We start from the raw sequence: 26,549 nt of genomic DNA, 5'->3' as shown, positions 1-26,549 counted from the left end.
CATCATCTAAATCATTGTCAAACAATTCTTCAGTTTCAATAACAAGAGAAAGTGAAGAAAGTAATTGTGCCATGTCGTATTTACCTCAGAGAAACGTGCACATGTTAGACTAGTCGCATGTGAAGAAAAATATCAGTCAAAGAAAATCAGACATGCCAAAGCAGTCAAATCATAAAAACATTGTCCAAGGATTACATTGAAAATAAATGGTGTTCAATACCTTTCATTATTGATAGTGGTACATCAATAAATAAATGCCTGAAGAGAAATACAATGAACTATCTTCATTACCGAGGCTTACACCGTCGAAGGCCAAAGTGTACTTAGGCTGCATCAATGCCCATATAGAGTCAAGGTTCACTTGTAGCGACAGTGAAACATAAGAAAACAGAGGTACAACCACTGATCTCTGTACCTCAAGGTACAGGGTCAAGTGCCTGTTTGCTCAGTTTTAACATGCCCGCTAATATGGGACTGATTTCTGTGAATTATATCATGGATGCTCATCACAAAATAGTAAATCGATTCCCTTCTGGGTTTCATGGTTTACGAAAGCTAAAGACAATGAAAATAAAACTGCATATTAATGAGGATGTTACTCAGGGACATAGATAAATTGTTTTTCATTTGCAAGACGTTGTTGAAAAAGAACCTGAATTGTTACTTAAGCATGTTATTGAGTGTTCCATTGGTCCAACATCATGGGTTTCTCCCATCGTACTAGTGCCTAAAATAGACAGTAAAGGAGCTTTGCGCATAGGTATTGACATGCATCAGACAACAAAGGAACTGAACGCAAACAACATTGAGGGCCAAACACTGCTGACATGATAACACAATTGAATGGTGCCAAGATCATTTCTCGACTTGATTTAAATAAAGGATATTATCAGTTTGAAAGTGAAGAAAGTTGCAGGTACATTACAACCTTTTCTACACATATTGGTTTGTTTAGATAAAGGAGACTTAAGGACATACATAGAAAGAGCAGAATGCCATTAATGATTGTTTATGTGCAGTAAGGTGTCCCTTCCTGCACTTAAACAATCATTAAATAATGACAAATTGCTACTTCTATGTGTGCTGCATTTTGCAGCACATATAGAACTAGAAAATATCCATTATTGATTGTTTATGTGCAGGAAGGGACACCTTCCTGCACATTAACAATCCTTCTCTGCCACGCAAGCACCCTTGCACTGTGGTGCAAAGGTGCCTGTTTGGTGCTAGGCAGCTAAATTTAGCACCAGCACTAGGGGAAACACAGGGGTGCACCATATATTTTGTAAATACAGTGCATCCCTGCATTTCTGCAGTGACGCAGCATGGTGCTGCCAATTTTGGCGCACCACTGCACCACTTTCCTGTAAATATGCCCCTTCGATTTGATGTGTCATCGACTGCATAACTTTTTCAAGACGTCATTCGACATATCATACAGTCTGTTCAGAGCACATTCACTTTTAGCGATGACATTAGTTTTGGGAGCTACACAGAAGGAGCATGGTAGCAATCTCACACAAATATGTAAATTACTCAGTGATGAAGGTTTTACTTTGAATGCAGATAAGTGTGAGTTCAAAACTGAAATTCTTTAGCAATATATGTTCTGATGGGGTATGACACCTGGTCCTGCAAAAGTACAAGCTCTGTCAAATGCTGATCCCCCACAAGATGTTTCAATGGTTTGTTCTTCTCTTGGCATGGCCAGTTACTTTTCAAGATACATTCAAGAATTTTCCACCGTTTGTGCTCCAGTAGGAGAGTTGACAAAGAAAATTTTTTATTTCCAAAGGTCACATGAATGTGAGAAAAGTTTCAAGAGAATCAAACATGCCATTGAAAATGCAGCTGAAATGGCATACTTCAATTTAATGCTTCTTACAGAGGTTGTGATCGACGCTACCATGGTTGGGTTATGTGCTGTCCTCGCACAACATAGTCGACACCCAAATGCTTGACATCATAATGAGCCCTATGCTAGTAAACGTTTTCCCAAACAGAATGTGCTTACTCACAATCTGATAAAGAAGGTTTGGCTGTGTTATGGGCTTTTGAGCATTTACATGAATTTCTGTAAGGAAAGCATTTTACACTGGCAACTGATCTTCAAGCTTTGCTGACCATCTTTGGCAATCCAAGAGCCAAGATGCCTGCTCACAATGAATGATGGTAATTATGATTACAAGAGTATTATTATACAATTGTGCACCATCCAGGAAGGGATCAGAATCATGCTACTTTTTGAGAATGCCTAAACAAGGTCACAGGACTCCATCCAAGATGGCTGAGGCCTACATTGATTTAATTGTCAAGTCAAGTACACCAGCTGCTACATCGTTAGCCCAGATTGTCACTGCCATGAGCCATGATAGTGACCTGCTGAAGTTAAGAGACATAGGGGGTTATTCTAACTTTGGAGGAGTGTTAATCCGTCCCAAAAGTGACGGTAAAGTGACGGATATACCACCAGCCGTATTACGAGTTCCATAGGATATAATGGACTCGTAATACGGCTGGTGGTAAATCGTTCACTTTTCCGTCACTTTTGGGACGGATTAACACCTCCTCCAAAGTTAGAATAACCCCCATAATGACACATCAGTCGTTGGATAAACACATTTGACTTCTCAATAATGATGGTGAATATCAAATATACAAAAACGTCAAAGATCAATAATCCATAACTCAGGAAGGAGTTATACTGGGAGGGTCAAGAATCTTGATTCCGGAGAGTCTGCAACAGAAAGTGAATGAAGTGGCTCACGAAGGGTATTTGAAGCAAGAAAGAGAGCTGTCCGAGACCGAGTTTGTTTTCCATACTTATATGAAAGAGTTGAAAAGGAACTCAAGGCCTGTCACATATGTAATTGCCTGTCAACAAATGTTACTCAACATACTCTGAACATGATAGAACTCCCTAGACATCTTTGGTCCCTAGATTTCTTTGATCCACTTCACAATGGACATCCTCTAATGGGGATTAAGATGAATACTCACATTTTCCTTTGGTTGAAGAGCTCTCATCCATGACTCATGAAAGAGTTATTAAAAAACTAGATGGCATAATCACAAAATGGGGCATCCCAGCCATTGTGGTCTGATAATGGCCCACCCAGTATTAGTAAAGAATTCAAAGAGTTCTTGGCGCATCTAAACATCAAGCATCAAAAGATTACACCTTTATGGCCACAGGCCAATGGACTTATTGAGCATTTTATGAGTACACCAAAGAAAGGAGGACAGCGTGCACCTCTAGAGAAGCTCAGATTCAACACTGTGCTAAATTCTACTCTAAGAGTTCAACACGGCACTCGACCACTGGTAAAAGTCCTGCTACATTGATGTTAGGGAGAGCATTGACAACCAAGTTACCTAAATGGACCACCGAGAGACATGATTTGTACAAGGGACTTGGTTAACAAGCAAAAAACAAAAGCTTATGCAGACAAGAGGTGACATGCAAAGGACATCTCGTTTAGAAGAGGAGATTTGGTGATCACCTGGCAGATGTGCAAAGGAAAATCTGATGCTCCGTATGATGCTAAACCTTTCCAAGTGGTGTATACCACAGGACACATGGTGACTGCCCAATGCTCTGGCAAGCCTGTTGCCAAAGACTCTCCTCATTTTAGGCTTGTGTTTCATCTGTAGCCAACTCGAGATGAGGAAAGAAAGACTGACTTTGAAAATTCAGTGACTGCTACTGACTCCTTACCAACTTAAGCAGTCCCTGACACTGTAGACGGCAGCTTAAAGTAGCCAGATCGGATCATATGATCAAAGTGACATGAAGATTGATCAAAGATATATGGTTGTGCATATATATATATATATATATATATATATATATATATATATATATATATATATTATGTTTGCTGCTTTTAAAAAAAATATATATATATATTTTACAAAGGGGGCGATGTAGTGGCTTGCATTGTTTTAGGACAAAACCTTCCTGGCGCCAAACAGACGTATCAATGAGATGTAATTGCTAAGATAGAATGTAAGGAAAGTAGTTTAGAATGTTGGGGTTTACAAGTACACCAAGGGAATAAAGACGTGTGATTTACAGCTGTGTGTGTGGTGTAATCGTTAACAGATACCCAGGCTGGGGAGGGCCGACACTTCCGACCCACATCCGGTGGTTGACAGGTATGAGTTTTCCTGCACACACCTCCCTCATGGAATCCTGACAACATTCCTGCCTTGGGAAGTGTCCTCCGGACTGGATACGGGGATTTCCTTAGAGACTGCTCCTTTCACAATTGGGTCCTCAAGATCAGAGGTAGATGCTGAAAGCTCCACACACAGAGGAAGCCTGGGTCTTCACATAACCAGTGCATCTGGGAAATGTAGCCCCTCTCATTGGAGTGGTTGCATGGGTAACTATATCACTGGCCCATGCTGACTGACTTACACTGGTGGTGGATGGGATTCTCTCGCACTAGTTGCATCACCTCATGCTGGAAGAAACGGGTCCTGTTACACAGGGGAGTTTGAAGCTGAAAGAGCTGGCTCTCTTCTTATAGGAGGCGACTGGATCTCGGTGCCCTGATAAAACAGTAGAATATCCTTAGACTTTCAGAGGTTGGAGCCCTCCTTTGTCGCCTGTGATGGATATCCAGGGGCAGCGGAGTCTCTTCGAAATGACAACGCTGGTGTCCTCGTGCTGACACCGGGAGAAACCGCACACTAAGAACTCTAGGAATCCGTCCAGTGCAGGAGGTGGTCTGTGCCATACGCGGCAGCTGTGTCTCCTCACACCGAGAGCTGTCCCTGGCTCAGCGGTGCTGAAGCGCGCTCGCCCAGACAGGCAGAAGGCGTGGCTAATCACGTCTCAGGATGGCCGTCAATCTCCTGGCTCTTCCTAGTCTCCCGTTCCTCTGCGCGTGTGCAGGAGCCCCTAGCCCTCGCGCCCGTGCACGCGCTCTCCTTATTCCGTCTCGCGCTCTCAGCTCAGCGCGCGCTCTGGTTGTAGTCGGTGTGGCAGAGGAAAGCGGCGCGAGATCCGGACAGGAGCAGCTCAGCCAGGAGCGGATGGTGCGTGAGTGGGTGGGCCAAGTGGGGAAGAGGAAGACGGGTAGGGCACTCTGAGATGGAGTTCTCGAGTGGCGAGGATGTGGATGGTTGGAATGGAGAGGATTAAAAGGGAAGCCTAGTGTGGTGGACTGAGGGGTCTGGAAGTGCAGTCCTGGGATGGGGAGACCGCTGGGGAACCCTGGAATGGGAGGAGAGGGGTACCCTCTTGGGTGTAGAGGGAAAAGCAGTATACTGAGAGGGGGCTGGGGTGTGATGAGAGGGAGTACTAAGATCGGGAGAGGGAAACCCTGCCTAGACCGGGGAGAACCTTGATGTGGAGTGAATCCCTGTGATGGAGTGGGGGAATCCTAGGGTAGAACGGGTTAATCCCGGACTGAAGGGAAGGTGGCTGTGATGCAAAGAGCGGGGATTCCAATGGTGGAAAGAGAATGATTATCGGGTAAAACGAAAAGGGGGAGGAGGTCCCGTAATGAGAGAAAGGAGGAAACCCCCTGTGCCCCGAGGAGGCTGGGGGCAGATATAGAGCGGGTGCGGGGATCAGGCAGGGCCCCAGTGAGATAAGTGAGATACCTTTGGATATAGAGGGTGAAACCTGGGGTAGCCTGGGGTGTCCCAGGCGAGAGAGAGTTGGCCCCTATGGTGCAAGGAGAAGGGGTTCCGAGGGTAGCGAGGGACCTTGGGGTAGAGCTGAAGTGGAAACACTGAGTTGGCGGTAATGGATTCCAGACGTGGAAGAAAATGAGATATTTTGGCAGGAAGGCACTCGTGTTGAGAGAAAAACAAGGAGAGAAGGGAAATGGGCTTCGTGGAAAATGAGACCGCCAAGCCCCTGGTTGAGAGATAGAGGAATCCTGAGAGGAGGGCGTTGATCGTGTTTTGAGAGAGAGGGAATCCTGTTGCAGAGCGGGATCCCGGTGTGCGGTGATAGGGTCGACCTCCCTGCCTAGAGAGACGAGGGACTTTGGGGTGAGAGAAGAGCGACTGGGCGAGAGAGAGTGGGGCTTGATGGGCGTACACAGAAGGCAACACCGGGGCAGAAAGGAAGCAGACTCTAGAAAGAGAGAGGAGATTCTCGGATGTAGCACAGGGGACACTGTGTGACAAGCAGGGACCCGGTCAGTAGAGGAAACGGGGTAACTGGAGTGGAATGGGCAGTGGAATCTCGGGAACGATGGTTATCCCGACTGTAGAAGTCTTACCCAAGGTTCCAGAGAGTGGACCACATATAAGTACAGGAGGGGAGGGGGCGGGGTAGGGGGGGGGTTGGACAGGAGGTGTGGGGATTGTGTTAAAGAAGGAAGTCGGGGATTCATGCAGCAGTTGAATGTTTTATTTGAAGAGGAAATGCCCAGAGATGGGGTTAAACATGTCTCTGGTTCTTATTTTAATTTCTGTGGATCTTTTGTGTGTGACAGGTGGGGATTCTTGAGCGGGATTGGACAAGTGCAGTTTCTGCTCGTTACTGGTGTGTTTTTGTCAGGTTTGGGTGCCTAGTTACTTATTATTGATAGGATAGGATTGCACTGCTGTGGTGTATGATTTGTTGTGGCTGCGTATGGCGTTTCGTTACCTGGACCTAGTCAGGACGACTTTTTGTGAATAGTCTGTATTTAAAATGTGATTTTCTCCCTTTTCTGTGTGTCCTAATGCAAAGTAAAACAGCACAGGCATTTTGTGTGCAGTGAATTAGTAATTAGCCGAACATCGCAGGGTGTTTAGCGAGGAGAGCAGGGGCCGGGGGAAGGTTGGAAAGCGTCTATTTCTAGACACCCACGACTCCATATACATGTTTGCATCAGGCATGAGTAATGTTGACGTAGTCACTTTTCTTAGTTGGTCGGGTGAGTTCGTGACTCGTGAAGAAGTTTTGAACTCTGCTCAGCGACCTGTCATGTGGAGGAGTCGGGGAAGCGAGCATGGGTATCTCGGGTTCACGGGGATCAATCATGTGAGCGATCAAAGTCGTATTGGAAGCGCCAGGGTACAGATGGGGATGTAATTTTACTGCCCATTACAGAGGAACCCTGCTGCAGTTTGTAGGGTACTTCTACTGGAGTTTAAAGAGAAACTCTGTGGGTGCTGGCAGAGCCTTCCCGTTGAAGCTTAGAGTGAAAAACTCTTGGAGTTTACAGAGCTATCCTGTGGGAGCCTGCAGAGAAACAAATCAGTGCTTACAGATTAACCATGTGGGATCTGGAAGGAGCACTGCTATAGGAACTTGCGTGACATTCTATGGGGATCCGATAAAAGCTCGAAGAATGCTGTCGAAGATTGCAGAGAAACTACCGGAGTTTGCCGAGTATGCGTAAAGACATTTCTGATGAAACCCTAAGGGTTTTTGGAAGCAAGTTTATGGATACTTGCACAGAAACACTGTCATTGTTTGCAGAACAATCATATGGAAGCTTGCAGAGAAACCTTATAGCAGTTTTCTGCATAATATTATGGGACTTTACAGGAAAATCCTAAAGGAGCATGCAGAGAAATTCTCTAAAGTTTTGGGGAAAATTGCATAAGAGTTTTCAAAGCAATGACACCAATGGGAGCTTGAAGATCCCTGTGTGAGTTGGCAGAGCAGACATAATGAGAGTTTGCAGAGCAATCCTAACAAACTTGTTGAGAAACCCTTTGGATCTTTGCAAAGTCAGTTTATACAAGCCTGTAGAGAAACCTAAAAGCGCATGCAGAGAAACATTATGGAAATTACAGAACAATCCTATGCAAGCTTGCCAAAGTATCATATTGCAGTTTGCTGATCAATTCTGTGTGAGCTTGAAGCTAAATCTATGGGAGTTTTCAGAGCAATCCTAAATAGATTGCAGAGAAACTGTATAGGAATTGGCAAAGGAGTTAAAAGGAATCATGCAAATAAATCTGACAGGAGCTTGCAGGATAGTCCGTTGGGATCTTGCTATGAATCCCAATGGAAGTTTGCAGAGTGACCCACGCAATCTTGCATGTGTAATCTTCCAGAGTAATCCCCTGTGTGGGCAGGGAGGTCCTAGAAGTGGTTAGGACTCTGAATGTATGTCCCACTATTTGTAGCTTATCTTGTATCTTAGGTCAATTGGGACTCCCATGAAACAGAATTTCAGAAATTAGGTAATTAGCCTAAACAAGGTGGAATATTATGGGGAAGGGCAAATGATGTTATGGATGGATTTCTGGTCTCCCCCGTTAATAGCCCAAATTAAAATGCCAACTGGTATAGCCTTGCCAATCCTTCCTTTTCTACTTTTTTTGCATATGTTTAGTAGACATTAAGAGCCCTATTTACAATCTACATTATCTCATATGTTTAGTATTAGTATAGTAGTACTACTCACCAGTGGAGTAACAAAATGTGAGGGGGTCCCACTGACAAGAAGGGGGCCGCCCATGCTCCAGATTGAAAAAACAAAAAAAATAGTATAGCACATCATGCCTCAATTATTGAACATCTGATTATAGGAAATATATGTCATAGTCAAATAATCACTGTATAAAATGCACAGATATATAAGGGAATACAGTAAGAAATCAGTAGCATAAACAACTGGGTGTGTATTTTATGAGTGCTTGTTATCTTTACTAATTAATATAAACAATCATAACATATGTATCATATCTATTTGTAAATTCATACGTTCATGCAGACATAGTCTAATACAAATACAAAAATACAGTTTTAAAAATACATAGCAATGTGTATCCAATTCCAATCCAAAATGATTGCAAATCTCAGACATTCAAGCTTTATAAATTCTCAGCCAATAGATGTAATCTTCAGCCGACACGTGTTTCGTCCTATCTCAGGACTTTCTCAAGGCTCAATTCCATTCCAATCTACATCATAATTTCAAAGTACACAAGACTCAAAGTTTTCTCCAAATTTGTTACAACAGAATCTAAGATAGCACAAATCCAATTCTATATTTCCATAGCAGAGTCTCCAAAATTGAAAGGCAATCTGCACTATAAGTATTTTACCGGCACGCATTTTGTTGAGGGAAGTTTCCCATAATGTTACCTACATTCAGCCTACGTATCTCTGATTATTTGAATATGACATCTATTTGCTTTAATCAGATGTTAAATAATTGAGGCATGGTGTGCTCCACTATATTTTTTTGTTTTGTGATTAACTGGTTTGGCTGTCTGATTCCAGTATGTACATGCTGGCAACAGATGTACTTTAGTGTTTGAGCACCACAAATATATATAATTATAATTGAGAATTTGAGGAATGTGCAGCTAAACAGAGTCACTGTTGCCTTTTATGGTTTTGTCATGCTCCAGATTGAGTCAGAAACTCTCAGGCTAGGGGCAGCTGCCCGAGCATAGTGCTGTGGGGGCCCCTGGAGCCCGTGCCCAGGGCTGCGGGGGCTAATGTTAGGCCACTGCTACTCACATACTACAAAATTAAATTCACAATCCTACTTCCAGATACCTCCTCCTCCATCCTTTCTATGTCAAGGTCTACGCCAAGAGTGCAGAGACCTACGCACATGTAGATCTATATTTTAGTAGTATATGTGGGAGAGACATAAAGGAGTGGCTGGAAAATGTTTAATACACCTAAATGGAGGGGGTTTAGAGAGACATGGAGGAGTTTAGGGAGGGACATGAAGGTCAAAACAAACCCACACAAAACAAAGTCCATTGATATTTACAAACACCACTTATAAAGTTACTACAACCAGAAAGATGCCAAAGCAGGCACAAATGTACATGTACTCCAGACCAGCTATGGAGTGCCTCAAGCACCACAGATGGCCATTCAGAGGTACTTCAACCACTGCCATAGAAAGCCAGAAATCTAAAATAATATCCCATAGGAAATAATGTTGAAATAAATGCAAAATATTTCAACTTTGAACACAAATGTATATCTCTTATTTAATTTCAAAATGTGCATTTAAATAATTAACACTTATCATATTATCACAAATATAATAGTTATTTTAGTATTCACATTTTAACCATTAAAACATTTGGTAAATAGATATAAGTATTTAAAGATAATTCCATACATCATTTTTATTAAGTTTTAATATATATCACTTTTAACAGGGTAATGTAGATGATATATTGCGAAACTTATTTTTAAGAACATTATTTTAAGTTAAATAAATATATTTAAAAATAAATATTAAGCACACTTGGGAGGGTGGACCTCAGTCAAACTCAAGAACACCAAGTAAGTTTAGGGGAGGGACACTTACTGTAGGGAATGCAAAACAATCTACTGCTATAGTACGAAGAGAAACTTGGTCTATTCAAGTGTTTTTAAACTCTTGGAATATAGCAAGTTTAAAAGGCAAAATGATGGACACGGACTGGCAGGAATATATAGAGTGATTCCACTTTTGCCTTTTTCAGGAGACATGGTTACTATAACCAATGTATAAATTGAAGTATAGGACATTTTACATCAAAGCTATTCCCTCCTTGAAAGGCAGACCCTCGGGGGGCTGCTGATATGGGTCAACATTTCTTTACCAGTCTCCACAGAATTGATTGATTTAGCCTCTGTGGATATATTGGGAATTTGGGCAAAGATGCACAATGGACGGGAAGTCAGTTTGTTTAATCTCTATATTAGGCTGAGAAAACTTAGGGCCTCGTTATGAGTTTGGTGGTCCCACCACCGCCAAACTCGCGGAGAGGACACCACCATCATGGCGGAGACGTTCCCTTCGAGCGTATTATAATGTTCCTGCCTGGCTGACTGGCAGGAACATTGCAATATGCATTCCTGCTCGGCTGCCTGGTGGGAACAGTGTTAGGGTATTGGCTTTGTCTCCCTTAAGGGAGCCAAGGCCAATATCCTAACACTCCAGCACCCACAGAATGCCACTGTCTGCAAAACTGACAGTCTGCATGCCGATGGTGCTGTGCAGGGGGCCCCTGCATTGCCCGTGCCATGGACATTGGCAGTGCAGGGGCCACCCTGTGGCCCGCGGCACTGGCTTTCTGCCAGCCTTTTCATGGCAGGGTTCTCACTTTGTAAAGGCTGGCGGAAAGAGGGGTTGTTATCAGCCAGGCGGTGCTGAGTTCAAAGTTGCCAAGGCTGGTTTCAAGCCCAAATGGCATCAACCAGTCAGGATCTTTGATCCTGGCGGGAAAGGTGGTCTTTAGGAGGGTTCGCCCGCCAATCTTGTGTGGCAGTCAGAGCGCCACACCGTAGCGGACGACCGTCACCACGGGGCAGGAGCTCCTAGAGTCTATGGTCCACCAGCCTCATAATGAGGCCATTAGTGTGGAATCTCCAGTGGTCTCTGATCTTGACAGAGCTTTAAGTGCACTGAATCCCACAGTCGCCATTATTGTTGGGGGGGGGGGAGATTTTATTGCAAATATGAGCTAATTTTGGGGTTAGAAATGATATTGGAGGAGGATGGGACTAGAGGTATTCCTTCTGTTGGCACAGGCTCTGCTGTACTATACACTGTAGCCTCGATGCTGTTATACCATTTGGCAATAGAACATAGCCTTTGAACATGCAATGGTAGGGTGGAGCCAGATTGTCCCAGTGCGTTCACATATGATAAAGGGGTCGCATGCTCAAATATAGACTATATGTTGCTTAGCGTAGGGAAAGGGGATTTGGTTCCCCATTTCAAAGTAGAAAGTAGATACAATAGCGATCATAGCCCTCTTTGCTTGCGGCTGAGTGAAAGACTTTTTGATTCCTGGCCCCTAGCTGAAGGAGCTGCTATGCAAGTTCAGCCATTGAGTGCGACTAACCAAAGGTCACTTAGGTGGCCTTCTATACTGACAAAACCATTTATTTTGCCAGGAGTTACACAGTTTTCAGAGATATGCTATCTCCTTATGTAGGTTGGCCACCTTCTAGAGTCCAGATTATGGATGTACATTCCCTTCTAGCTGATGAGATAACTTAACGAAAATTACTATGAATAAAAGTAAGGGGAACCCACGAGGAAGGAGTTGGACAAACCCATGGTACTTGAAAAGGTGCAGAGAGGCTAACAAGCACCTTTTACTAGTGCTTAAGACTAAAGACAACATGGGGATTCGAAATGGAAGGGCGGCGTACAAGAGTGTATTGATGCAAGTACAGAGGGAATGGGACAATTCTAACTGGAAAGATTTGGTTGAAGTGGGTAAAAGGAAAGATAGCACAATGTTTTGGAAGATCATAGCCCATAGTAGTAAAGACTCTTGTGTATACACCGACCATTGCATAGATCCCGCAACTTGGACCAGGCACTTTTCTAAATTGTACGCATAGACGAATGAACTGAATAATGATCGGTATGGAATAGACTGACCAGGAAGATTATCTGGTCAGCACTGAAGGTGGGGAGGAGAGGGGCTATTAAGTCTGCTCCCTTTCGCTGTGGAAGAAGTGGCACTGGCAATAGAGGCAATAAAAAAGCAATAAAGCACCAGGCCCTGACAAGATTCCGGGTGACTTGCAAAAACACGTTAAAGAAGTATGGGTGCCATACGTTAACCTCCTTTGTAATGCAGTTGCTCCAGGCGCACTAATACCTGACACGCGGAGAGGAGCAGAAATAGTTCCAATCCATAAAAAAGGAAATAAGCAGGACTCTGTAAATTCCAGGCCATTTAGTTTAATAGATGTTTTACAGAAATTATACGCTAAACAGATCTTAAACAGATTGGCTACTTGGATGGACGACCATAGAATACTCACCCTGAATCAGGCTGGTTTTAGGTTGTACGTAAGCACGATTGATCAAGGGATTTTTGTGTCTGGTATGAAAGTATGTTAAGCTAAGAAAGGGGCACATATATTGCTGTTATCGGTTTTAAAACATCATTTGATCTGGTGCCTAGGGGTTTGCTGTGGGACTCTTTAAAAGAATTGAGTTTGCCAGAGTATCTTCTATTACAAATTATTAAGCTACACCAGGGCAATTATGCCAGGGTACGATGGGGCCCTCAAGGTGAAGTAACTGATTCCATCCCAGTCAGAAGAGGGGTAAGGCACTGTATGTGAACAATGTGGTAGACCATCTTATGAGGTGCACACATTACTACCCAAGGCTATGCCTCTCCCCTGTACCAGCATTATTATCACTGATAATACCATTTTAATATGATAGATGCCGAACGGCCTCCAAAACCTTTTAAATTAATTTAGTGTTTATTGCAAAAGTAAAGGTTTGATAATTTACATATCGAAGCGAAGTGCATGGCAATTAAACTAAATAGCAGCTTTAAATGGAAATTGACTGTGAATGGCCAAAAGTTGGAATTTGTTGACAACTTTAGTTACCTTGTTGTAACCTTGAACCAACAGATGTCTTGGGCCCCGCAGATAAACAACTTTAAGGCAGTATTGGCCCAGAATTCCAGGCCAAAACATCAAACCTCATTGTGTAAGGCAACTGCCCTCGAGATATACAAAAGTAAAGCACAAACAAGAGCCTTATATGGGACAGAACTTCAGGGGATCAATATATTGGGCATCTTGAAAAGTGAAGAAAATAGGTGCATGTTGTCCCTGCTTCATCTCCCCAAAAGCACACCTTTGATCCCAGTTTTTCATGATTTGGCAATTAGGAGGGTAGAAGATCTTGCCTGCCTAAGACCCTTAGTTTTTTGTGTAAGGATATGTGTGTCCTCAAGATCTGGCCCATTACAGGAAGGGTTTGCTTGAAGTGATGAATATGGATAAATGTATCTCTCTGCCTTGACTGCGCTATGTTAAAAATTGGTTTGGAAAACTTGGTCTGAGTCCATTCTGGGACGAACCAGGCTCTGCTTAAACATGCTTACTGGAACTATATATCGAGAAGGCTCCATCAGAATCTGGGAGTTGGGACAGTGTCAGAACGATATTTGTCCATTAAGTCCATTGCCTGCTTTGAACCAAACCTAGATGAGGTGCAACGACCAATGGCCAAAACCTTGTATATACGATTTTGCTTTTGTACTTTATTTATTAATGTGTTCACATTAAAATTGGGAAGTGATGGGGGCCTAACAGGTAGAATAAACCACACTAACTGCACTTTATGCCCTTACAATGCAATCAAGGATATTGCGCACATTATGTTTTTCTTTCCAGCAAATACCACTCCCAGGGTAAAATGGATATGACCATTTTGTCACAATTTGGGTTTTAGAATGCATGCAGCAGCACTTAGGATTTTGCATAATGATTCATTGAACCCCCTTATATATGGAATTAGTAGGTATCTGTATATGGTATGGCTCACCAGAAAGAAGAGAGGTTTGACGTTCTAAGGCCCTGATTTATACTTTTTGACGCAAACCTGCGCTAACACAGGTTTGCGCCAAAAAGTATACTGCTGGCTACCGCCATTCCTAGACGCCAGCTGGGAATCATATTTAAGGAATGACGCTAGCTGACGCTAAGGCCTGGTTAGTGTTAAAATAAATTATGCTAACCAGGGAGGGGAGGCGTGCGTCAAAGAATGGTGCTAGTCAGGTTAGCTTAAAAAAAATTGACTCTAACCTGACTAGCGTCATTTTTTGACGCACAACCCCCCTGGACATGACTCCTTTCTTAGCAAAGACAGGAGGCATGTTCCCCAGCCCAACGGCCATGCCAAGGGGACTTATGTCCCCTTGGCATGGCCATTGGGCACAGTTCCATGTACTGGGGCCCAAGTTAGGCTCCCCATGGTACTTTGAAAAAAAACATAAAAACTTACCTGGACTTACCTTGGGTGGGCCCCTCATCCTTGGGTGTCCTCCAGGTGTGGGTGGGGCGGGCTGCGGGGTGTCCCTGGGGGCAGGTAAGGGCACCTGTGGACTGCTTCCATGGCTCTGACCATGGAAATGAGCCCACAGGTTCCCTAACGCCTGCCCTGACCCAGGCGTTAAATATTGGCGCTAAATAGGCTTAGCTGCATTATTTAAGGCTCTCCTCCTCCTGTGCGTGATTTTTGCACAGGAGGATAAATAAGGCCTTAGAGTCATTTTTTGCCTGGGAACACCTACCCTGCATCCCATTAGCGCAAGGTAGGTTTCCACAGTAAAGAAATGACGTTAACTCCAATATTTTGACGCAAGAAGGGTCTAGTGTCAAAATATAAATATGGAGTTAAGTTTGCACCGGATTTGCAAATCAGGCAAGTATCAAAAGATAATTCCGTACATTACTTTTATCAAGTTTTAATACGTGATACTTTTAACAGGTTAATGTAGATAGGATATTTTTTAATTCAATTTTAGGTACATTATTTTTAAGTTCAAATTCAAATTTAAAATATCTTTATTCGGTCTAAATTTAGACCATAAAAGTATGATAAAAATAACATTACAGTCATTAATAATTAAAAGGTGAAATGGGTTAAAAAAATTATAAAAATGTAAGTCGATTATAAAAACTAAAAAACAATACAAACAAAATGTGCAAAATAGCAGATCATGTGAGCTATTACAGCCATTTCTTCAAAATAGTTGTAAAAAATAGCATAGGGCCTTCCAAATATGTTACCTCTAGACCAATGTAAACAGGATTAAAAATCTTTGAAAGCACAATTTTAGAAAAGTCAACTCATGGTAAAATACATTCCAATTCCATCTACATAAAGTAGTCCAGTGTGCATTTAGTTGGGCTATGGCATACACATATAGAAATAAAACATTCTTAAAATTCAGATATCATTACCGTAAGTCCTCCATAGTTTTATGGACGATCTAATATAACTCATGACAGCAAAACAGATTTCTGGTAAAGAAGCAGATTGCAAAAATCTCACACCATCTTTATACGATAAGAAATGCATTTTTTTAAAAATAGGGCAAAGAAAACGTTCCCGACATACAGAATATAATTTACAGAAAAGCATAAAATGCACCGTAGGTTGGATTGAGCTTTTATCACATGGGCAACGAGAACAAGTGGTTATTATGAACCCAACCACTGGGAAGATGAATTAAATTAAGCCTCAACCTCATTACATAGAACCTGTGCTGAGGATTGGTTAGCCATAGCACATACGTATTCTCCCCTGAAATTTTGTCAAGCTGCATGAAATTAATCGCGTAAACCATGTTAAGGGCCCTTACAATGTGCCTTCCTCTCTATGAGACAAAAACAGTTTTTTAACACATTCTTTGGTTTGGGGGCATATCTCTCCAGGAAGGTCGAAAACGGTATTCAGGCCATGATCATAAAAATTACTTTTAACAAATGGCAACCAAGAAATGGCTTGTCAGTTGTCCAATTTTATCCAACAATCTGCTAAGACTAAACGGGAAAATGCAGCCTTTGGTGTTGCCCAAATTTTAATCCATAATAACAGGAGGGGCGAACTCAAAAAGTCCTAAAAATATTCTACTCCTTATTCAAGATGGAGAATCAGGCTAGCTGTGCTTTGAGGTAGAGCCAGCAGGCAGGATAAAAATGTGTTCTCTACAACTTGGAATCACCCTGGAAGGGAGCAGCCCCACATGCCTGCGCCATAGACCTCCAAGAGAGATACATTTGTTTTTATACAACTGAATCAATTCCCTAACGGGTTTGTGACCAAGCTGGCTAGCAAATCTAGATAGATCATCAGATACTGCCCCCATTTTAGGTGCTCTTTGGACAGTCAGCCTCTTCCAAGACCCCAGGCATCAAATAGAATGCCCAAATATCTAAAGAAAGGTACTTTCATGAACTGGATTCCTCCTATCTGAAAAACCTTTGTTTTCATAGTTTTAGGGCCACTGGTCAATATAAATGATTTTTGGAAATTGACCTTAAGCTTTAATTTAGTCATGAAGTCATAAAATTTGTTTTGTAGGCCATTAGCAGTTAGTGCCAAGAGAACAGCATCATCTGCGTAAAGGAGGACCAGGACTGCTTGTGGGCCAAGACATGGGATTTCCAAACTGCATGATTCTAAATAGGTACCCAGGGAATTGATGTAAAATAAAAATAAAATTGGGGCAAGGATACAACCTTGTCTTACACCTCTGGACACCCTGATTGGGCTTGTGCGTCCCCCAGGGAATGTGTAACGCACCTTTGTAGTTGTATCTGTATGTTGTCTTTGCACCAGGTCCACCAATGAGTGGTCAATACCAGCCTGATTCACAAATGAGGTTTAGATTTAAAGCCTCCTCTACTGTCCCTAGACTAGGTCTGGAGCCATATTGTAGCAGGGAGAAATAAGTGGTAGCTTCTGCCCAGGTTTCTAGTTTATCAAGAATTACCCCACCAAGGATCTTTACTGTGTAATCTAATAGGGAGATTGGACGATAACACATAGGCGAGCTCCAATATGCTTTTTACAAAATTGGGATAATAATGGCCTCATTCAATGAGTCCATCAGATTGCTTTAACCCCTGCTCTTAGGACATTACTCAATAGAGGGGCTCAGAAGTCAGTATTATGTTTGTACAAAATCAACTGGAATCACATCAGGGCCTGGGGCCTTACCACTGGCTGCACTCTGGATTGCATTGATTACAGAGGCTAGATTAATTAGATCGGCTAACCATTCCTCCTCAGCTGGAGTAGACGGAAAGACTGAGACTTCCCATTGAGTAGAAAAAACCTCCCCGGATTTAAAAATATTGGAGAAGTGGTCAGTCCATTCCTGATTACTAATGTGACACTCGATTCTGGAGGAAAAATCATTAGTGAAAAAAATCTCCCAAAAGAGTTTACCATCTTTTAGATTGGCCGCTTTGTCTAGATCCACCTAAGCCTTAGTCCTCAGCTCACATTTCCTTTTTAATAATGCCTGTTTGTAGGCCCTTCTGGAGCTGGTTTTAACCTCTTGATTACGTGGTGTATACGTAGTAGCCTTTTTAGTGCCCTGAGCGCCATAGTGCACTCATTATTAACCCAAGATTTCATTGGGCGCTCAACTTCTTTTTCAAAATTAATTGGCTTGCTACCTCACCTCTGATGTTACAAAAACTCTTAAGGATGTCTTTTGAGGGTCTATCAGGTGACAAACAACAGATACTCCATATTTATATTTAAATTGTTCAAAAAATTATCCGGATTAACATTGTTCCAATTTAAACAGGCTCCTTTATTTTTTGTGTCAGTAATAGGGGGAATGATAGATCTTGTTGGTGTTACAGAATAATTACCAGTCAAAACAATATGGATAGGGTTGTGATCACTAAATGGCAGCCAATGAGCTTTGAAGTAACTCAGGTTGTACGCCAAATTAGAGGATATCAGGACAAAGTCAATTGTACTGCCTCTGCCTCTCCCTGTAAAAGTAGGGGGTCCATTATCATCTTTACCCAACACATCTGAGGTGTCCACCAAGCTATAAGACAAACAAAATCTATTTATAGCTTAACCATATATAGAATGTAGAAAGTGACCACTAAAATTCTCATGTAGGTTGGACTGAATTGACATTTCACAGTATTAAAATTGCCTGCCCAAATTATCGAAATGGTCACATAGGTTTGTGTGCCGCAGAAGGCTGTGAGATTTTTCTCTAAATCCTCAACAATCTCTGTGGTTTGGGATGAAAATTGGTTATAATAATAATTAATTAGAATCAAGTATATTGTTTTAGCTATTTGCAAATACACAATTTGAAAGTTATGAGTGGACGTCATCACAGTAGCTTTAAGATTATCTAAGGCACAAGAAAGAGAAATTTCTAAACCCCACTTTCCTCTTCCAGCCAACGAAGGGGTGGCGGTTGAGCAATAAGACATATACCCATTCAATGAAACAGGGTTAAGAGCCCATGTTTCCTGACAACATATAACATCGTAGTTAGCAACATATTTCAGCCAATCCTCATTAATGAGTTTATCTCTTACCCCAGCCACATTCCAGGATAAAAACTGCAAACCCTGCATGTTTCCTAAACTATTCTTGTCAAAGTGAGTCGCTGGAAGCGACTTGCCAGGGTCAGGGTGAGGGTCACTAACTTTGGAGGCAGTCTCTAATGGTTTAGTCACAACCCTAGCATCTCTGGATACTGACAAAATCAAGCATCAATCGATATCCAGCAGGCCTGAAAGGACTTCATAACAGTTGGAGTGAACACATGGATCTACACGATCTAACCGCCTAGGTGGACTGTTATACTTGCATGGCCCATTATACTCAACCTTCCAGGATATGTCTGGTGGGGGTGGGTAAAAGTAACCCAGTGGTCTGACCATTATCCTGCTTTGTGTTCTGTCTATATAGCTCAGCCGGGATAACAGGAAGTGAACCCATTTGGTGTTAAAATATAGCACAGTACAATCCCCTTCAATAGACTTTAGTGTGGGGCCCACCCAACTTACTCTGCAGGCCATGATAATATTGTCGCCTATTGTATGGTGACATTTAGCGTTTTTCTTACACCAGTCCACTGCTTTGTTCATCAGGCTTTGAGTATCCTCGGGTAGATCAGCAGCCAGAGGCGGGACCCCGGCTAACACCACTGTATATGGAGTAAACTCTGAGGGTAAATGCAAACAGAAGCCCCCTTGACCTGGGGGACAAGCTGTGGGTTATACTGTGAAGATGTTGCCTTAAATAATTGGTTTGGTTGTTTTTGCTGCACAATAAAGCAAGTCCCAGCCCCCTCGCCAGGACTGTTAGTGGAAAATATAGCACTAACAGGAGCAGCAATAGCGGTGGAATCAACAGATAACAAAGGGCCTGCATTAGCCTGAACCCCCTGGTTACCAACAATAGTACTTGGCTTAGCCTGACCCATTAACATAGGCGGATCGGTTCGAGAATCACTTTTTAACACAGACGTCAGTTGGTTCATTTGCCTCTCGATCTGTTCTAGGCGCACCAGTATAGGATGCAAGGTGTCAATAATCAACTTCCTAAAGTTCTAAAGGAGAACCTCCTGCTCAGACAACACACCCACATTAGCCACATTGGCCGGCTGACAAACCCCCAGGATCTCCTCCCTGCTATGGGAAATCTTTTGGGCAGCAACTTTATGGCTTTTAAATCTTGTCTTGCTCTCCACTCTTTCCCTTTTGATGATGGTAGGTTTAGAATTCACTATGGGCGTTAACCCCCCTACTACAGTCTGAGGGTCACAATCCTTCAGTGAAAATCTAGATATAACATCAGGGGTGGGTGGGGCAGATAGGGATACTGCCTGCGTGGGTTGCAGCGCGTCTCCCTCCTGGTCACCCAACTCCTGCAATGAACTAGGGGCTAGAACAGGAGTCTGAGCTGAGTTTGGGTTATGCGATAAAGATGAGGACAATGATAGTCTTCTCTCAGCCAATTCAGTCTCCTTGCTGAAAACACCCACTGCTCTTTGCAAGTAGCCATCTAGTGTACAGTTGAAAGTGGACGGAACTGATGATGTATTACGCCTTCCCCTGTTTTACTAGTGTCATATGAAAGAAGGCGACCCCTTAGTCGTTTAGTCTCCAAACAATCACTGAGGTTTCGCCAGGGTTTAACCAAATGGTGTCTAACTTTTTTTTTAAGAAGCTATGACCTGTACCTTAGACGCTGTGAGGACGTCAACACCGATTATCGCAAAAACAAAAAAAATAAAACAGGCCAAAGGAGGATGGCCCAACCCAGCTCTCATGGCAGCAGAGTGGGGCAGATGGGTCCGCTCTTGGCCCGGTCTTCTCCCGGGTGCGTCCCGCACCTTGGACAATGTGTGCTAGTTATAAACGCCTCTTGATGCTGTCCAGATGGAAGGTGGCGGGTCCTCTGCCGTGACTGCTGCTGGGAAGAAGGGGAGGTTCAAGACTACCCAGCGAGTCTAGTGCGTGTCCCGTGCCCCGGTCAAAGTGTGCTCATTATAAGTGCCTCCTGGCGCTTTCCAGATTGAAGGTGGTGTGTCCTCTGCTGCGACTGCTGCTGGGAGGAAGGGCAGAGTTCAAGGCCTCCTCCGCAAGTCTAGTGCATGTCCCGCTCTGCGGACAGAGTACGCTGGTTATAAGCGCTTTCTGGTGCTTTCAAGGTGGAAGGTGGCGTGTCCCCTGCCACGACTGATGCTGGTAGGTAGGGCGGGGTTCAAGGCCTCCCCCGCGAGTCTAGTGCGCGTCCTGTGCCGCAGACAAAATGCACTGGTTATAAGCGCCTCCTGGTGCTTTCCAGATTGAAGGAGGCTTGTACTCTGCTGCGACAGCTGCTGGAACGAAGGGCGGGGTTGACGTCCTCCCGTGCAATTCCTATGCGCGTTAAGTTATGTTAAATAAATATATTTTTAAATAATTATTTTATTAATTTGTCAATGAGCTGTAACTTTTTTTATTTATTATAGCGCTAAAATAAATATCTAAATTTTATTTCACAATTATATATATCTAGGCCCAGTTTAAGGCTTTGGCTGAATCACATAGGCTACTATTTCCAGGGCACTAATACTTTTTCATGGATTTAAGAAAATAAAAAGGACAATTTCTTGACCTTACTGGATTGTGCCATTCCTGCTTTGCTCTCAGGATTGCCTGAATAGTGAGATTCATACAGGGCGATTGTTGGAGAAATGAATTAATTGTATATATATATATATATATATATATATATATATATATAGAGGGAGAGAGAGAGATTTTTTAAGTTTAGTAACCTTTCATAAATTTTAGGGGGCTGCACCAGGGATGGAAATATATAAAGTGCAGTAATAGATTTACACTTGAGTATATTTATAATAATTTTATCTTCATGACTAGGCCACATAAAGTGTAAAAATAATGACGTCTAAGATTATGTGTCTATATATGACATGCAAAACAGTAAGTAGAAAATGACCCAGTGCATAAATTAATTTAAAAAAACAATAAAATTAAAGCAGAAATTTAAGCAGAGATTGTCTTACAAGCCCTGACACTGAAGTGCACTTCTTTTAAAGAGAATGTGAACATGTGCAAGAGCAAAATGCCCTCGCTCAGTGAAGAGAGCCAAAGGTTGATGAGAACTGGCCTGTTGTTCCTTGCTTTAGGCTCGTTTTGACAGAAGCAAACTGTGCAGGGCATTCGAACAGATTGATAAAGAGACCTCGCCAAAAAACACTCAGGCCCATATTTATACTTTTTTAGCGCTGCTTTTGCGTCTTTTTTTGACGCAAAAGAGGTGCAAACTTACAAAATCCAATTGGATTTTGTAAGTTTGCGCCAATTTTGCGTCAAAAAATGACGCACATGCGGTGCTAAAAAAGTATAAATATGGACCTTAATGCTTGTGTGGGTATTTTTTGGGAAAATATGAAGCTAAACATACAGCTGGACCTGTATCCAAGCCACGCATAAAAACGAAAACTTAAGTTTTTACATCTTTTGAAAAATAATTATTTTGAATAGTATTTGTCATGTTCATAAGGTGATTGTGTGAACCCTGGAGAATAGACCAGAGAAAGGACAGGAATCCTCCAAAGTTGCTGGAGCATACTCTGAAATTGCACTTAGATGGTATCACTCCATTTGTACAGTTATACATTAGGAAGCTCCTAATGGTCCTTTCCACCCTTCCCAGCAAAGAGCTGAAGCCCACTTTCTCTGCTTCGGGCAGGTCTCACATGGTATCCCCTTTTGATTGGAGGAATGATGTTGCGTATCCTGTCACTGTCCAAAGGTGAATAACACAAAGTTGGTTAGATCAGAGTGCCTTGGGGGTAATATTATAGTCCCCTGTGCACACACTTTGTAAATCTTTGGATGTATGGGAACAACCTTGTATATTGGTGAGATTTGTGACTTCCCAGTTAGCAGAACTCCAAGATATACATGCATGTTCCATGCAAGTTTTGGGACTCACAGGCATAAATGTGGGCTATACTCTTGCATTTCTACTGTACACACTCCCTATACTGCATATATTCGGTTTGCATTGAGTTTGGAAACTTGATTTTTTTCTTAAGTCCTTTGCTTGTTTTTATCCTTTTCATTGCAAATTGTTTCCCAAACAGGGGGAGAAAGGGTGCACATTTTTAAAATTTCTGTGCCACCTACCTCTGAATTATTCAGATGTGAGTTTGAAAGTGCACAGAATTTGAAAACAAATCATTGCAAATATTTGTGAACACTAAGAAAGTTGAGTCTTCATTACAAAATTTGGATTATTATGGTGCAAGAATTGACGCGCTATATAATAGCCAGTTAGTGGTTATGCAATTTGCACACAATTCTAGGTTTTCGACCTTGGAATGTGGATAATGTGTATACAGCACACGTTTTCCTTCATTTTGAGGTGCGCAAAACATAAATTGTGCACCCCCTGAAATTAGTACGCAAGAGTTTTATTGGGTTTTACATAGGGTGCCAAACAGTGATCCCAACTTGAAATTCCTTTTCGAGATCACACTCCTGTTTGTGCCGAAACGTGATTCGATGGACGATTGCATTGAAGGCGTAAGACTGGGGGATCCTCACACCATTTGCCTGGCATGTTACTGGTCACTCTAAAACTCTCCCCTGGGAAAGCCTTCGACTACTCCCCTCAATGCCACTTATTAATGCATCAGGTTCTCATGTGGAGCCGAATTTGTAGTCACCCCCACAGGTAGAACTGGCTCGTTGAGCCAAGTGTCAGCCTTCAATACATATATCTGTTTTGCAAACTGAAGAAAAGCTTTGTGAATCACGCCTATGTGCATAAAACAGAAGGTGTAAAGTCAAAATGTTGTTCTCTTATTTATGTATTGCGTCTTCTTGGGAAAATGTATTACTGTGCAAACTGTGTATGCTTGGATGCCAGTCCCCGAGGTTTGTTGTTTACACGATTTATATCAACAATGTAATCTTATCAAACTATTAGTAGCTCAAACATGCTGAAATTGGGAAATAGCCTTTACAACGCTTAAATTGCGATGCAGTGCCGTTACCACACGTTTTTACCACGCAAATGTTTACCATGCATGCCTTTACTACGCATGGGAAGTATATCTATCTATCTATCTATCTATCTTTTTAAGATTGTTTAAAATTGTAGAAATTATAGAAAATAAGAGTTTCATGACAACAGTACTAAATGCATGTATAATTAGAATAATATGGATTTAATTGGTTCTGTGAAGGGATTGGAATTTAAAAAAAAATGTCTTTCTGTTATTTTTTGATAATTAGAATAATATGGATTTAATTTGTTTTGTGAAGGGGATTGGAATTTGATTTTTTTTCTTTCTATTATTTCCTGTAAGGCCTATAGTTTTTTTACTAGCTCTATGGTGGGGCATGCCTTTTTAAGAGGGTGGTGCTTTTTAACTGTGTTGGCTGTGAGGAAGATCTCTGGGAGATCGAAACGCGTTTCCATTAAACTTTTCTATCACGTACCATTACCCTGTGGAGTGCGTTTTTTCCAGGCACCAAGGATGAAGGTGCCTGGTTTCTTTCTTTGTATCTATCTATCTATCTATCTATCTATCTATCTATCTATCTATCTATCTATCTATCTATCTATCTATCTATATTTAAGGTTTTAGGTTTAGAGTAGGGTAAGGTTTTTAGGATTGGGAAGGGGTTTAGTGATGGGTTGGGGTATAGAGTAGTAAACAGTGGCACAACATAGGCCCCCGTGCTGTGGAGAGGCCCTGAGCTCCAGAGTGAAGATCAGCTCAGTACCCGGGAGTGAGAGCTCCTGAGTGATTTCGGAGGGGGGCTATGTACTTTGCAGGGGGAGTCCCCACAAGTTTTCTTACGCCACTGGTAGTAAAGGTATTTTAAGGTTTAGGGATGGGTAGGGATATAGAGTGGTAAGGGTATTTTTTGAGTTTAGGAGTGGGTAAGAGTATTGGGTAGTAAGGGTGTTTTTAGGGGTTAGGGGTGGGTATGGGTATTGGGTGGTAAGGGTGTTTTTAGGGTTTAAGAATGGGTAAGGATATTGGGTGCTGAGGTCTTTTTAAGGTTAAGGGTAAACAGGGGTATTGGATGGTAAGGGTGTTCGTAGGGTTGAGGGGTGTGTAAGTGTATTGATTGGTAAGCGTGTTTTTAGGGCTTAAGGGTGGGTAAGGAAATTAGGTGGTGAGGGTATTTTTAGAACTTGGGGAGGGTAGGGGTATGGGAAGTAAGGGGTTTTAAGGGTTTACAGCTGGGTAAGGCTATTGAGTGATGAGTGTGTTTTTTGGGTTTAAGGTGAATATGGGGTATTAGGTGTAAGGGCGTCTTTAGGGTTATGGGGTGTTAGGGGTATTGGTTGGTAAGGGTGTTTTTAGGGTTTATGGGGTACGGGTGTTGGGTGGTAAGGGTACTATTAGGGTTTAGGGATGAGTAAAGGCATTGGGTGGTAACGGTTTTTGGGGTTTAGGGGAGGGTAAACCTATTGGCTGCTAAATAATTATAAAAGGAGGATTGGGGTATATTTGGATATATATATATATATATATATATATATATATATATATATATATATATATATATATATATAGATCTCTTACCTTAACAATACCCTAAATAGACTTTTCATGCATGGTAAAAGCATATGCTTAGTAAAAAAAAGCGCACGGTTAAAAAATGTGTGGTGAAGGTATGCAGCGTGTTTGTGGGCTGCACTGTAATGTCATTCAACCACTGCAAACGAAACTTTTCGAATATGTATTTATTTAGGTTGTGTACAGAGTGCTTCTTCCAAGCATCTTCAGGGGGTTGTCAAATCGTCTTCCTAATGTGGGGATTAATGTATGAGGAGTCGCAATTTGATGGTTGCAGAGATGGCATGTGCAGTGCAGAAAGTACTTGATATTTTGCTTTCTTGGACAAGGTGGCAGTAGAGGCCTAAGTGCTTGCTCTACACATACTCGATTTACAGGGTTCTCTCTCTGTCACCTCACTTTAAATGTTGATATTGTATAACAGTTGTAAACAGCACGGTGGGTGTGTGGCTTGTATAATCATTTTAACACCAACTAGGAGGGTGCACATTTTTTTTTACATCCTAAACGTTTAACAAATTTCACAGTTTTGCATTTTCCACAGTTTTCCTTAAGTTCTCGGACTTTGGCCACATATAATGTATTTTTCGTAGCATGTTCGTGTTCTTGCTAAAAGGAATCGTCCAACCCCAGCACAGCTCGCGGTGTTTGATCCTCTCCACTCACTTGTTTACTGCTTTTCACCCCTGAAATGCACTCAGATTTCGTTGTGTTGGTTATGCTGTTCTGTGTTATGCTATTTATGTTATGTTAAATGGATTCATTGAGGCACATTTAGCCATTGGATCGGCCCTACAGTGCCAATGCAGGAAGCAGCCTCCTCACCCCGGTTTCAAGGATTCCACCTCAGACCAGAGGCTGGTGTTTGTGAGTTGTATTTTGTCAGACAGTATGAAGATAGTTGACTTTTCAGTTTGCTGGGTGTTACTAGAGGTCTAGTCAAGGTATGCTGGCAAGTTTGTCTGTGTGTATTAACTGGAAGCATCACTGGTGTTATAGAGCTTTGCATTCTATTTGAGTCATTTTCTGGCCTGGACTGCATTTGGTGGGCTGTTAGATCTGGTCTCCTGTGTGCAGGTGCGAGGTGATAATGATGGTGGGTACTGTTGTGGCTACTCTGATGATCATTTGAGGGGTTTATATGTACAGTGTTGGGTTTATGTGAGATATTGTGTCTAGTACGTTGTGTTGGAGACTGGTGCACGTGCCTGTCCATGGTGGCAAATGGAAGGAAA

At 42.2% G+C, this 26,549-nt stretch overlaps 1 protein-coding gene across 2 annotated transcripts in view; it reads left to right on the top strand.

The window, feature by feature from the left end:
• Nucleotides 1–4,971: 4,971 nt before the first annotated feature.
• The window catches only part of SLC8A2 (solute carrier family 8 member A2), an 844,114-nt gene continuing 822,536 nt past the window's right edge, over nucleotides 4,972–26,549 (top strand). The window contains exon 1 of one of the 2 annotated variants that reach the window (XM_069207491.1): nucleotides 4,972–5,046. The gene's annotated coding sequence lies outside the window, so the exon portion shown is untranslated. The remainder of the gene's footprint in view (nucleotides 5,047–26,549) is intronic. The other variant, XM_069207494.1, reaches the window with a different exon arrangement.

This window comes from Pleurodeles waltl, chromosome 9 (assembly GCF_031143425.1).
Source record: "Pleurodeles waltl isolate 20211129_DDA chromosome 9, aPleWal1.hap1.20221129, whole genome shotgun sequence".
Classification (NCBI taxonomy): Eukaryota; Metazoa; Chordata; class Amphibia; order Caudata; family Salamandridae; genus Pleurodeles; species Pleurodeles waltl.
The sequence above is the reverse complement of the archived record's forward strand: the minus strand, read 5'-3'. Positions and strand labels throughout refer to the sequence as shown.